Source organism: Microtus oregoni, unplaced genomic scaffold (genome assembly GCF_018167655.1).
Source record: "Microtus oregoni isolate MIOR12 unplaced genomic scaffold, Mior012 000030F_ref0000283, whole genome shotgun sequence".
NCBI lineage: Eukaryota > Metazoa > Chordata > Mammalia > Rodentia > Cricetidae > Microtus > Microtus oregoni.
In genome coordinates, this window is record NW_024543089.1 from 15,856,100 (window position 1) to 15,871,847 (window position 15,748).

General features: G+C 40.6%; 1 pseudogene; it reads left to right on the forward strand.

The window, feature by feature from the left end:
- The first annotated feature begins 14,180 nt into the window (after window positions 1–14,180).
- Window positions 14,181–15,238, forward strand: LOC121465377 (annotated as a pseudogene).
- Window positions 15,239–15,748: the final 510 nt, after the last annotated feature.

The window sequence follows — 15,748 nt, forward strand, 5'->3', positions numbered from 1 at the left end:
GAGTTCAAGGCCAGTCTGGTCTATAAGAGCTAGTTCAAGGACAGGCTCCAAAGAAGAGAGAGAGAGAGAGAGAGAGAGAGAGAGAGAGAGAGAGAGAGAGAGACACAGTCATCAAAGTGGCAAGATAGGTAGATTAGAGGTTCCTTCCCCATCTCTGCTTTCATCCTTATTTCTTTTGTTCCACCTCCACCTCATTTTCGACATTGTTTCAGTCACCCAAAACCTTTAATCCAACCCAAAAGACAGCAATAGAAGCTATGCAGAGTCAAGTTGTCCAAGGAAGAAGCAGATGGGTTTCTCTGAGGGCACAGAATAGAGAGTCTCATATTCCCAGTGATGCAGGTTTCCATGACCCAGTCCCATTCCAGTTCCCTTCCTTTGATGGTGATAGCCTTCCTTTTTCCAATGCTTCTTCCTTTCATTTTTAAAGATTGTATGCTTTCTTAAGCCCTTTGTTCAAGTTTAACATAATTAAGCAGTTTTAGAATACAAAGTTTGTTTTTTTCCTCAATTTTATCATCCTTAAAGATGTTCTTTTCATCTTTTCTTCTTATAAAATGAAATGAAGAAATGTGTTAACTCTATTGTAATGCATTCTATATACTCTGTAACATCACAATTGAAATTTTTAATTTTTTAAATCTGGAATCAAGAAATATGAGTTCTCATAAAATATTTTTAGCTTTACTCTTCTGGACGCAGCTCTCTCTCTCTCTCTCTCTCTCTCTCTCTCTCTCTCTCTGTCGCTCTCTCTCTCCCTCTCTCAACATTATAGTTGGCCTTGGGACACCATCAATATGAATAGCAGTGTGATGTGTGGAAAAAGTGGGGCTCAATTTTCCAAGCTGCGCTCATAGCAACAACCTTGAAACTGCTCTCAACCTCTACCTATAAACACGCTGAATAAAGACCTAGAATAACCTGCGAAAGAAAGTGCCTCACATGGGAATAACCTTATGCAGACTTACATCATTAATATCTGTAGACTGGAGTAAGTTCTCTAGTTGTAAAAATTAGCATTCATGGCAGACGTGAGATAATGTTCAATAACTGTACCCTCTCCATCTTAAAGGAACCATCTCTCTCCGATGCATAAACAGAATCTAGATAACAATCTCCAGCCCCAAATTCCTTTTTTTCCTACATAAAATGAACAAAGATATGTTTTCAAAAATACATTTTAAGAATATCCAGGAACAAATATCAGTATCCTGTGAATAGTCCGTGTCACTGTTACAACACAGAGGAAATGTTGATGCTCACTAACGTCCATTTGATTTTATTTTAATCAACTTGTCTTTAGCTCTTTTAAAGAAAAGAAGGAAATTGTTTACAAATCCTTCAGAGAATCCCTTCATATTCCTTTGACAGTTCTATTTTATTTTGCTTCTGGAAAAGTAAGAGGCTTTGTTCCCAGAAAACAAGCACATTAGATGTACACATGCACACACACACACACATACACACACACACATGCACAAATGTAGGCACAAATGCAGGCATGCACTCAAGCCCAAAGGATGTATGCACTATATATACAGCTAAGAGTGTTTCAACCTTGAAACTTCAATTCAAGCATCAAATACCCAGGTTTAATGTGGATTAACATCTTGTCATAATTTAGGTAGTTTTCCCATTTGTCTTCTCATTCCTTCTCATGTATTTCTGACACTGGTCACACATCACAATATTTGATTTTTCCCTTTTTTTGTCTTTTTTCCACTATGCTGCCTGATCTTCTGAATAGGCCCCTGGCTTTCCATCACTGTATTCCCAGGGTTTACCACATATCTGGTAAATGTTGTTCCCTTGCAACACTACAACTCCCAGCATCCCTCTGGACTCCAGCGCACGCAAGCGCGGGACACATTTCCCAGAAGCCTTTGCATCCTCTGTTAAAAGCAAGGACAAGCCACAAGTTCGCCCCTTCTTGTCCCTTCCCTTTGTCCCTTCCTTTCACTTTTCCTAGTGTGTTTTCCCCTCCCATTAAAAAAGTGTACCACGTGGTACCGCCGCGTGTCTGTGTCTTTTCTAGCGTAACCCTCGTCTAACCCGCAGGAATTAAGAACAACCCGCAGGAATTAAGAACAACATTTGGTGCTGCCGCATCGACTCGGAGACCTCTCTGTCCGGTGCCCGAGACTTTTGCCTCTGGGTTTCGCCGACAAGGTCCAAAGAACCGACAGCCTTCGCTCACCACCACCTGTTTCCAAGGCCATTTCCACAGCTTCATCCTGATCCGTGAGTTACCCTGAGTTGGCTTCCTTCCCCCGGGGCATTCGAAGACTGTCAGGCTGGCTTTCTTTGCGCACCTCGGGCTAGGGCTAGGTTGCTAACCCGCCTCCCCCGGTTTTTTGCCCTTGGCCGAAACGCTCAGTCCGCGCACCCGAGTTCGGTGCTCCGGGCTTTTTTCTCTTTTTTCTTCCTTTTTTCTAACTTTTTCCTGTCCACTTTTGGGCCGCTTCTTGTGGCACCTCCGGGCCCTGTGCCCTAAAGAGCTTAATCGCCTCCTCTCAGCCGGGACTTTCTCTCCCATACGGTTGCTGGGCTCGGGGCAGTTAAGTGTTAACACGCCCCAAATTCGCACGGACGCCTGCGTTTTTGGCTTGCCGTGTTCGCGGTACTCTGTTGGTACCTTTTTGCAGCTGGGCTGCACTTCGGCCATGGGCTCAAAAAATTCTAAACCGGTCCCCCCATCTTCCCCGCTCGGGCAGCTTCTGGAAGCTCTCCAACCCCACGCCCTCATTCCCTCCATAAAACTTTCCAAGTTAACACGGCTTTGTTCCAAGACTTGGCCTAAGTACAATTTACAGGCCTCTATTCGCTGGCCTTCTCAGGGATCATTTGACCCTGACACTCTGCGGGAGCTGGCAAATTTTTGTCACCGGTCAGCTAAATGGAAGGAATTAATGTACGTGATGGCTTTCTTTTATATGGCTCTAAAAACTGACCCATCTACCTCGTCACACTGTTCACCGGCTCACATGTTTTTGGCTCTACCCTCCCTCCAGGAACCCTCCGCTCCGACCATGGACCCCGATGACGACCCCCCGCCTCCCCAACCTCATGACACCACTCCTTCCCGCCCTGCCCAATCGGGGGCCACTTCCTCTATCCCCCCTCTTTCAAAAGTTTCTTTTAGGTACAAATCAAGGTGTTGCCTACACCTTCTCCCCACGCCTCTAAACGCTCCATTCCTAGGTCTCCAGGAGTTCCGCGTAAACATCCTTCTGGGTCGCCTTCTCGTTCCTCTGAATCCCCCAAAAAATCTCATTTCCCCCGTCTCATATATCCCAGCCTTTCCGATCCAGCTTCACCTAACTTCTCTCGCAGCAGGACTCGACTGCGAAGACAATTAACAATTTCTTCCCGTCACAGGAGGCGCAGCAGGCTGGCCGAATCGACATCGGATTCTTCCATCTAACCTCCCTGCCCCACCCCTCTGCCTCGGTCTTCCAAGACCCCCTCAGGCGCTAACCCCACCCGCCGCCTTGCGCCTAATTTCACCCCTCCCCTTACGTGCTCGCGAGCTGCTGCAGCAGCAGCAGACCCTGATCAACCCAAACCAGCTACCGTTCTGCCCTTACGAGAGGTAGCTGGGGTCGAGGGCCCACTTCGGGTGCACGTCCCCTTCGCCTTATCGGAACTTTCACATATTTCTAAGCTACTAGGGTCGTATACGGCTAACCCCCCTAATTTCACAAAAGAGTTTCAATATTTAACCCAATCTTACAGCCTAACTTATCATGATATTTATATGATTCTCTTTAACAACTTGCTTCCTGAGGAACGCCGACGGGTCTGGGAGCAGGCGAGACTGCATGCTGATGAAGTACACCAGACTCAGCCTTCTCATCCACCGGGTGCAGAGGCGGTGCCAGAACAGGAACCCCACTGGGATTACAACTCCCCCGGGGGCATTCTGTCCAGAGACTGATTCTTAACCTGCCTCCTGGTGGGATTAAGAAAGGCGGCTCTCAAACCAGTCAATTATTCTAAACTTGCAGAAATATTTCAGGATACAAATGAGAATCCTTCCGCATTTCTTGACTGTCTCACCAAAGCTATGCTACAGTTCACAAACATGGATCCAGAATCCAACGAGGGCAGACAGCTCCTGATGTCCCACTTTGTCAACCAGTCCTACTCAGACATCAAGGCGAAGCTCAGACGTTTGGAGAAGGGTCCCTTAACTCCACAGGCACAGATCCTGGAGATGGCCTTCAAGATCTACCACTCAAGGAATGAGAAGGCCAGAAATCATTGCCACGTGATCACCGCACCCGCCAGGCCAGCCGAGGTGATGGACTCCACTGCCCGCCCTCCGCGCGCGGCTCCCCCGCCCCCCGGCCCATGCTTCAAGTGTGGTAAGACAGGTCACTGGTCAAAGGCGTGCCCCAATCCCCATCGAAACCTGAGGGGCCCCTGCCCAAGGTGTCACAGGGAGGGTCATTGGTCCACAGACTGCCCTCGTGCATTCGGTGATGCTGGGGCAGCCGCCCCAGAGGACCCCCAGGTTGACCTATTGGGTCTGGCTCTGGAAGACTGAAGGTTCCCGGGCTCCTCCACTGACAACCCGACTGCTACGCCCATCTGCAACCAGGAGCCGCGGGTACTTCTTACAGTGTCGGGACGCCTCATCTCCTTTCTCTTGGACACCGGAGCAACATATTCGGTTCTAAGGGAATTTTGGGGGCCAACCTCCCGCTCACGTTCCCCTATTGTCGGGGTAGGGGGACAGCCTTATCTACCTCTCCAAACTCCACCTCTCAATTGCATATTTAAAGGTATCTTTCTCACTCATTCATTTCTAGTTCTACCAACCTGTCCAGTCCCACTCTTGGGAAGGGATCTTCTGACCAAGCTGGGAGCTTCCATTTCTTTTGCGCCCCCCCACCCGTTTCGTTTCAGATCCGTCGGTGACACAGCTGCTGCTTCTCCTGGCTCCGCGACCCTCTGATACTAACATGTCTTTTCCCCTCCCAGCTTCCCAGGTGGACCCTCTCGTGTGGGACATCCAAAACCCAGCTGTCGCTAAACACCACCCCCCCCGTTGTTATTCAGTTAAAAAACCCTACTGGGTATATCACCCAAGCCCAGTACCCGCTTCCTTCCCAAAGCCTCAAAGGACTAAAACCTATAATCTCTGATCTCTTGAGGAAGGGGCTGCTCCGCCCCACCTCATCCCCCTTTAACACTCCTATACTGGCTGTCAAAAAAATCTAACGGAACTTATCGTTTAGTTCAGGACCTCCGGCTCATTAATTCTGCTGTCATTCCCTTACACCCAGTGGTACCCAATCCTCTCACACTTCTGTCTAACATTCCTTCAGGGACCTCCCACTTCTCAGTCTTAGACCTAAAGGATGCCTTTTTCTCTATTCCTCTCAGCCCTCAGTCTCAGAACATCTTTGCCTTCACCTGGACAGATCCTGATACTAATTTCTCCACACAACTAACCTGGACCGTCCTCCCTCAGGGATATCGGGACAGCCCACACCTCTTTGGCCAGGCTCTGGCCTCTGATCTGCTCTCACTGTCCCTCCTTAAATCAAAACTGGTACTCTATGTCGATGACATCCTGCTATGTAGCCCCTCTTTGGAGACTAGCAGGACTGACACCGCCACCTTATTAAATTTTTTATCCAAAAAGGGCGGGTTAAATCCGGAAGATGGAGAGCGGGGGCCTGGGTAAGGGCCTGTTGGAGTCTCCGGAAAGGTTTGGTGATGGGGTGAAGCAGGGGCTCATGCATAGAGCCGAGGGCTGCTTCGTATAGGGGGCGGGCGAGGAGAGAGAATGAGGGAATCCAGGATCGCAGGAAACCGGCCACTCCCAGGAATGACAGAACCTCTTCTTTGGTGGAGGGAACTGCAAGAGATTGAATTAGTCTCTTTCTGTCTAAGGTGATAGCCTTTTGTGTTGGGGATATAGTTAACCCCAAATACGTTACCTGAGTGGTGGACAATTGAGCCTTCGAAGGCGAGACTCTGTAGCCCTTTTTGGATAAAAAAGGTCACGGCACCAAATGTTGTTCTTAATTCCTGCGGGTTGTTCTTAATTCCTGCGGGTTAGACGAGGGTTACGCTAGAAAAGACACAGACACGCGGCGGTACCACGTGGTACACTTTTTTAATGGGAGGGGAAAACACACTAGGAAAAGTGAAAGGAAGGGACAAAGGGAAGGGACAAGAAGGGGCGAACTTGTGGCTTGTCCTTGCTTTTAACAGAGGATGCAAAGGCTTCTGGGAAATGTGTCCCGCGCTTGCGTGCGCTGGAGTCCAGAGGGATGCTGGGAGTTGTAGTGTTGCAAGGGAACAACATTAAACAAGAAAAGCAGCGTAAATACCATTTCAATGAATAATTGTATATGAAGGAATTAATTTCCTTTGGATCCTTTTTTGTTTTCTTTCAAGTTTCTTTCTTCAAATCACCAATTCAACTAACAACTATGTTTGGCTGTTTACTGAAATCTGGAGCAATTTTAGTTTATTTCTAACTTAAAACTTAAGGTGATATTACATATTTTGTTGTTTCAAGTGATGTTTCCTCAGTGTATATTTGTTTGTGGTGCCCTGCTTAACAAAAACAACTAATTTGAAAAGAAAGCAAAGCTCCAATTAGGACACCAAATGCACTTGTTTCATTCATACAATTGATTTTAGTTTTATATAAGTAAATAAATAAACAAGCAAAGAAACAAACAAATAAATACATACATAAATAAGCAGTCAAAAATGGGGTTTCCTTGTTTTCAACCATTGTCTGGAACTTTGCAAAGATGGCAATGCTTATTCCCCAGTACCCAGTGGTCAACTATTAAATAGAAAGTGTCTCTTGCTGTGGGTTAAGTTTCCCTTTTGATGGAGCAGTTACCAATTAATCAGGGACACTTGAGCTCTTGTGCCCTGTAGTTTTGGCAGCCTTCCCAGATGTGAACTGATAGGGTTCTGTTAAGCTGGTGGGTGAGATTATGTTTCAGCAACTGACAGAGTGTTTGGAAAATATCAGGCCTTGAAACTGACCTCTGTGAGACATTTCTCAAAATGCGACCCTACTTTGTCATGTGATACTTGAGCATCACTTTGGGATATGACTTTCTTACAGTTATATTCTGACTTATACATTCTTCAAAATTTCTTTATGAAAAGTGGTGTGTAGGACTATATTAGAAGTGTTATTAAGACCTAAGTGCATTAGTCCTCATTGTCATGAAGAATTTAAATTTTTGTTGGGAGATTATCTTTCATAAAATCAAATTACCTTCTGATTAAACACCTGTGCTTTTGAAGTTCTTGCTAGTTAACATTGTGATTATATCTAGCAGTAAACCAAATATCCAAAATCTTTACTTAAGGATGATTGTCTACTTACTATGCCTAAATTTTTGTAGTGAAATGTCCATCTCATAGCTTTATATCCTTGTGTTTCCTCTTCCTGGTACCCCTTTTCCAGAATTTCATTCCTAATTGATTAACTACTCTCATGAAAAACACGTTGTTTCTGTGTGTTCTTTCATTTGCTCTGAACTCTTCCCTTTGGAAATAAAAACACTCTTCACACATGGTAGATTACCTCACAAAAAGAATGTAATAACGTAGTATCTTAATTAGGAAATCCATGCTGAAAGCATTTACTACAAAACTCCGCCTTGAATATTATTTCCACATTTTCTTTTCTATGTTCACAAGAAAGAGCAAATGTGCATGCTTCTCAAAACTGAGCAGCATACAGCAGTTTCTTCAGTTCACGTTGCCAGCAGTTGGTTTCGGTCTTTTCATACACTCACTGAGTTGTTAGGCATTTCCCCTCTTTCCGCAGTGAGTTAAGCACCTGGTCTACATTCCCAGTGTGTCTGTCCCCTGCAATGCCTTTGGCTACATGGTTTAACTGAATCACCTCACTCAGTGAAGGAACTGATAATTTAATTTCTACCAACTACAAGCACAATACAACACACTAAGTTCATGCAAATTAAAATCCTATACTTCTTCATATTTTATCTATTCTTACTCATGATTATCAAAACATCACTATATTTAGACAATTTGAAGTAACTCTTAGAATGAGGTTTGCACTCAATCTTTGTACTGCCAGTCAACAAATCATAACACAGAGACTTATAAATTAGGAAAGCCCGACCTTAGTTTAGGCCTCTTTCTAACTAGCTCTATAACTTAAATTAACCCATTTCTAATGATCTACAAACTCCCACATGACTCATGTCTTTTACCTCTCTTCCTGTATTTCCTGTTTCCTCTCTGTCTCCTTTGACATATCCCTGGTGCCTAGATTCATCACCTCTTCTTTTCTCTCTGTCCAGAAGTCCTACCTAGCCTATTCCTACCTGGTTATTGGCCATTCAGATCTTTTTTAAGCTAATCAAAAGCCACCTTGGCAAAGATACATTTTCATAGTGTACAAAAAGATTATTTCACAAAAGATGTCTCAATAAAGGGCTTGTATCTTATCAGAGTAACTACAATTGGTAGAAATTTTGAGAAGAAAGAGCTAAGGCAGATTCTTTCCTATGATAGCCTCAAACAACTTTCACAGCTTTTTCTGACTCCTGACTCCATTCTTCCTTCCTGCCCTAAACTCCACAGTCAACAAATACAAATTTAATTTACTGTGATTCAATTCAATCTCACACATGATCTAGAATATTTTATTTACAGGATATAATTTAAAAATTGGCACAAGCCAGTAAACCAAACAGATATAGCTCCCTGTCAATCCAATAGTTGGCTCCTTCCCTTGACTTCTCTTGTAATATGTAGTTCACAACCTTATATTGTACATGCAAACTCTTCCTCATGTTATAACTTAACTACTATCTCTGAAGTGTTTCAACTTCCATGATAATGGCATGCAGCCATGTAGCCCCCTAAACTTAAGGCTTTCAAAAAGAAAAAGGACACTCAAGTCAGTGACACAGATTGTGCTTAACACATGGTAAATATTTAGAAAACTTTTCATTAAATTGTTTATGTCCGTTGTTTAGAAGTTAGGGGAATAATACTCTATTAAAAATTATACTTTAGTTACTTATGAATACATTTGCATTGCCCTCCCCATAATGATAAGAACCTTGAGAATCATGAAGTCAGATATTAAAACCTGAACAAGTTCAAATCAGACTAAATCAGAGCATGGAGAAGCTGTCTACAATTTACAGATGCAGAGAGAGGGGAATTCAGTTTTGTTCACTGGAGTGACACCAGGTATGCTAACCATAATTCAGGGCAGGTTTCATAATCAGAAATAATTGGTCAATACAAAATGTGTGTGTGTGTGTGTATGCAATTTTTACAATGCAAAAAAAAAACCCATGAAATTGGGTGGGTAGAGAGGGAGGATGATCTTAGACAAAATGAAGGAGGAGAAGACTAAGATTTTTGTATAAATTGCATATATGTATTTATATAGTATAAAAACTTAAAAATAAAATCTTAAATAAAAAAATTATGTATATATTATTTTCCATTTCTCTCTGTGATCCTCCAAGTGAGAAATTAAAACCCTGCCTGCTGTGTTAAATTTAGTGAAGAAAGTATTATTTCAGATGGGTATATTTTTCAGGAACTCTTCAACCTTATTGTTGTTTGTTTTGTTTTGTTTTGTTTTAGACAAAGGCTTTCATTGAACTTGTGCCTTGCTAGACTCTCTTACCAGTGAGATCCAGGAATCTACTTGTCTCTGTTTCTCTAGTGATGAGGTTATAGGTACCATTGCATCTGGCTTAATATGTGAGTAGTGGGAAATGGAAACTCAGGTTCTAATGCTATGAAGCAACTCCTCACCAACCATGTGAATATTAATGCTCAGATCTTTGAAAGAGAATTTACAACACTTTATTCCTGACCCAATTTGTCATGAGGAGGGACACAAATCCAATAAATGTACGTACTGGAGAATATTCTAAACACCTTTAAAAAAAAGAATTATCCACTTGGTAGACAATGAAATCCAGCTTCCAACCTTTCCAAAGCCTGGATTTTCCATATTTTGTATGCTAATGACTAATCAAATCACAATCAGTATGCATTTTAAAGCACAATGCAAATACCGAACTTCATTTGACGATGTAAATACGTGATAATAATTATGGAAATTTCTTTGGGTGAAGGGCAGCAAACATCAGTATTGTGGTACTTATTTGTTTGATTCCAAGTGCCTCCATCTGCCAAAATCTTACTAAGGAAACACTCATTAGCGTTTTAGGCATTGCTACCCTCAGTAGTGCAAAACCATATAAGAACAAGTTGTTGTGCACATGTTAAATTACTGAACAGTGTTTGTTTTGCTATAGTCTTCTATAATTCTGTCTGACTTCTGCATCACTATATAGCTAGGGCTGCTTTGTTTCAGTACTAGATCCTCATTATTGATACTTGAAAGGTTCCCCCATTCAGATGAAGGGACTGATTTAGACGATCACACCCTACTTGAAGTAGTTCTTCAGGTTGTTCAGATACACTGCCAGTACGTTTTTTCATTTGAAAGTGGGAGTTATCTGTTTTGAAATACTGTCTGATAACAGTAGCTTGATTCTGAAGGAGTTAAATCTGGCTTCTCAGTGAAGCAGTATTTTTATCTCTGAGAGCCATTTCCTGCAGCTCTTCCACCTTGAATTACAGGTGAGGAAGATAATCTTATCAATAGTTCAAAGCAAATCCAGCCTCAGATTTCAAATTATGAGAAAGCACTATAGGCTACAGAGTGATTGCTCATGAATAATTTTAAATTATTCCTACAATTCTGCTAAGCAAATTTAGACTTTTTTTAAGATGAAAAAAACTGAGAGGTATATGCTTTCATATCTTGGTTTGCTTTAATAGAAAAGCCACAATTCTTACTTATTTTTGTTAGAAAATCATATTTTTTTCGTATAAGATGATATTCATACATTCTGTAATATACAATATGATACAACTCTTAGACATTAGATAAATGCATAATATGCATCATTGTAACAATATCTCTATTACAAGAATATTTTACTTCACTTTAACTTTTTATATGCATAATTCATATGTGTGTGTGTGTGTGTGTGTGTGTGTGTGTGTGTGTGTGTGTTTTGAGACCAGGTTTCTTTGTGTAACAGCTCTAACTATTCTTGAACTCTCTTTGTATACCAGGCTAATCTTGAACTCACAAACATCTGCTGGGATTAAATGCACGTGCCACCATGCTGAGCTTCAATATTTTAATATTAACATTTTTTCTGATGTCATAAATACAGTAGAAAATAGATAGCCTTTCCTCCATACTATGACAAATTTTGTTTCCTCTCCTTAATAATAATGTCTATTTTGTGTGTGTGACAGTATTTTGTATGTGTATTTGTGTCATCTTTCAATTTTTTACTATTAATAAAACCACAATTAATAAGCATTTTTGTTCATTTTTTTCATTCCCAGATTATTTTCATTTTTGGTTTATAAAATACAAGCATATGTCAAAACACAATACTTTATATGTTAACTAGTAATGTATATTATCAGATTTTTAATGTTCTTGTTAGCTTGTTAATTACTGACAATATACGGATTGCTTAAATGTAGGTAGGATAATTTAGAATTACATAATATTTTCCTAAACTTCCTTTATGAAAGTGCCACTACAGCTCATCTAAGGTTAAGTGATGAATATGAAGGTTCTTAATGGATAATCACATTGGATTAAAAGACAAATAGTATGATATTAACATTAGAAAACCTTTAATATACATACTTGGAGGAAAATGAAAATTATAGAAAAATAAGGTTTGCTGAGAATCAACTAACTCTAATCGCTGCATAAGATTTTCCTCTTTGTTCTATAATTTACAGACAGTATTTGATATTTTATTTTATCATTTTTATGGAAAAAAGATCCAGACTCTCTAAATGGTAAAATAAATGAATATTTAGATAAGTTAATCTTGCTTACAAAATGTAATAATGAAAAATTTGAAGCTTGACCTAAAATCTCTGACTCAAAATTTATTCCATTATTTTTCTGCAACATTTTCCAGTATGAGAAGCAAAGACATTTAATGTTTCTGGTCTATTGGTCATTATCATGTTAGATTATAAATGGTATATCTATACAGAGAGATAGATGTGACATATGGTTTCTTATAACACAGTGGGATCTCATGAATTTAATAATACATTTTCCTGTAAAAGAGGATGTAATTCAGTTGATTGATATCTTTTTCCCATGGATAGATTGAATAGAGGTGTCAATGCTGAAAATTTAGACAGATACATCTTAGAGTCCAAATATTAAGTTTTTCTAAAAAGCTACAAGCAGGAATACAGTTTTTCAGTAAGTCTGTGTTATTTCTAGAGTTGTTTAGAATGATAACAGGGCTATTAATAAAACACTTCAAAGAGCAAACAATCATGGAAGGATTTGCCAGGAATTAGAGAAACATGATAAAGCATAACACGGAAAGATATTAGTCCTGTTATTTATTGTAAATAGCTGGGAGAGGTTAAGGAGGACCCTGCCATGTTCTGATAAATTCGGGAACATTGGTCCAGTCATTGCATATATAAGACATGGTCTCTCTTTATATGTGCATCCACCCTTAGGATAACAAAGACTGGCTTTTCATTCTAAAATATTGACTTCACCAAGGCCAGCTGGCCTAGGTCTGAAAAAGCATGGGATAAATCCGGACTAGCTGAACATAGCGGACAATGAGGAATACTGAGAACTCAAGAACAATCGCAGTGGGTTTTTGATCCTACTGCACGTACTGGCTTTGGGAGAGCCTAGGCAGTTTGGATGCTCATCTTATGAGACCTGGATAGAGGTGGGCGGGCCTTGGACTTCCCACAGGTCAGGGAACCCTGATTGCTCTTTGAGCAGATGAGGGAGGGGGACTTGATCGGGGGAGGGGGAGGGAAATGGGAAGCGGTTGTGGGGAGGAGGCAGAAATCCTTAATAAATAAATAAAAAAATAAAAATAAATAAATAAAATATTGACTTTGAAATGCACCATGTGTATTGACAATTTTGATGATTTTTATCCTATTCAATTCTTGTTTTGTGTTTCATAGAATTTTTTTTTCTGCTCTATGAAATACTACATGTATTTATGCCATTTTAATGAACCATATATTGGCTTGATCATTTAGAACATAAACTCATCCATGATTGTAAACCATAGATGCATATTAAATGAGCAATACCATTCTTTATTTATTAACCCACTGAACTGAGTTTTATGTGAAGTATGTATTTGTTGCAAAGATGTGAATAGTTTGTTTCCTAGGAACTATTTATTTACTATAATATCAGAAATTTTATTGTATCAATTGTACCTTTATTAGCATAAAATACTATACTTAAAACAAATTTCAACAGTCTTCAAATAGAAGTACTAAATCCTGAGTATGCTTAAGAAATAAAAGACAATAAACATCATTAAACTATGACAGAGTCCCATGAATGTATCGTAACTGGACTAGACTGTTTCTTTACATGACATTTGAGATGCACTGTCAGGCATTGAAAGTTTTGGGATCAACTGTGGTAGGAGGCCACTTATTTGTTTTCAGCTGCTAAGCCCCAAAATAATCACACAGACACCATATTATTTGCATTACTGTTCAGCCAATAGCTTAAGTGTATTTTTGACTAACTAATATCCTAAATTAATCCATCTCCATTAATCTGTGTATCCCCACAAGGCTGTGGCTTACTGGATAAGATTCCCATGTCTATCTCCGGCAGCGCTCCATGGCTTCTCAGAGACTGCCTTTTTCCTCCCAGAATTCAGTTTAGTTTTCCCCACCTAGCCCTACTCTTTTGCCCTATCACAGGCTAAGACAGTTTCTTTATTAACCAATGGTATTCACAGCATACAGAGGGGAAGCCCACATCAATCACCACCTTTTTAAATGGGACCACAACTTTCTTTCTTATTTTTGTTCCTTTGAACAAATTGAAACATTGATCTGGGGTGTATGAATTTATATATGAACTCAGAATGAACTTACCCATCCAATTCACTCAAAATTGTTTTGCATATATTTCAAACACACAACCTACAAGGTTCATTTTGATTCTGAAAACCATTCTTCCTTATCCTTAAAATGTTCTAGATTCTAGAGCACTTCAGATTCTAGAACACTTAAGAAAATTGTAGGGGTCGGCTGCTGGGTGTGATTGTCTCTGCAGAGCTATGTTTCGCAACCAGTATGACAATGATGTCACCGTTTGGAGCCCTCAGGGCAGGATTCATCAGATTGAATATACAATGGAAGCTGTTAAACAGGGTTCTGCCACAGTTGGTCTAAAGTCAAAAACACATGCAGTGTTGGTTGCGTTGAAGAGGGCACAGTCAGAACTTGCAGCTCACCAGAAGAAAATTCTCCATGTTGATAACCATATTGGTATCTCGATTGCTGGTCTGACTGCTGATGCTCGACTGTTATGTAATTTTATGCGCCAGGAGTGTTTGGATTCCAGATTTGTATTTGACAGACCACTTCCTGTGTCTCGCCTTGTGTCTCTAATTGGAAGCAAGACCCAGATCCCAACACAGCGATATGGCCGAAGACCATATGGTGTCGGACTGCTTATTGCTGGTTATGATGATATGGGCCCTCACATTTTCCAAACTTGTCCATCCGTTCTCAATCAGCTCGTACTTACCTGGAGAGACATATGTCTGAATTTATGGAGTGCAATTTGGATGAGCTGGTTAAACATGGTCTGCGTGCCTTAAGAGAAACACTCCCTGCAGAGCAGGACCTGACCACAAAGAATGTTTCCATTGGAATTGTTGGTAAAGACTTGGAATTTACAATCTACGATGATGATGATGTGTCTCCTTTCCTGGATGGTCTTGAAGAAAGACCACAGAGAAAAGCACAGCCGTCACAGGCTGCTGATGAACCTGCAGAAAAGGCGGATGAACCAATGGAGCACTAAGTGATAAAGCATACAGGGCTATGAGGACGGAGGCTCATACGCTGGTGCAGTAGTCTGCGCTCAAAACCAACATCTGCAGAGCATGGGGTGGGAGGTTTTAGGAATCAGTCCAGATGTGAGTTTTCTCCGAGCAGCTTCACAGAAACCATATAATGGGTGCATTTTCTTTGAAAGGGTCTACATAATCATTTTCTAGAAAGTATAGGTATCTATCCCAATGTTTTTATATGAAGAAAATAGTGTCTTTGCAGTTTTAAAGACAACTGTGAAATAAAATTGTTTCACCTCCAAAAAAAAAAAAAAAAAGAAAATTGTAGAGATACCAGGATTTCCCATCATAACCAATATCCTGGAATGTTGTATTTGAATAAAATATTGAAAAAAATAAGCATAGGTAAACATAGAAAACTGCATGACAATACTTTCCATTGATTTCCTTCTCCTTTTTTTCTGGAACAATATGTCAGCCACACTGCATAATTTCAGATTTTATATAAAGACAGACAATCGTGGGTAAGACATAGAGTAGAGCATGTGCAACAGCAGGCATGAATTCTGTATCTGTTTATATACACAAGCATGAGCTCACCCCTAGTTACTAGGACTGCTGCTAGGCCCTACTGGAGAAGAAAACAAGTGTGCATGTGGAAAGTATCGGACACACACTCTTAACTCAGTTGAGTTTTCAGTATATGACTTAGTGAACCGTTTTTACATTATATTGCACTCTGAACTTTAATAATGTGTTACTTGAAGTATATGTTAAAAATATTTTTATGAGAAATATGTTCTTGTTTTGAAAAAGTCCTTTCTGGG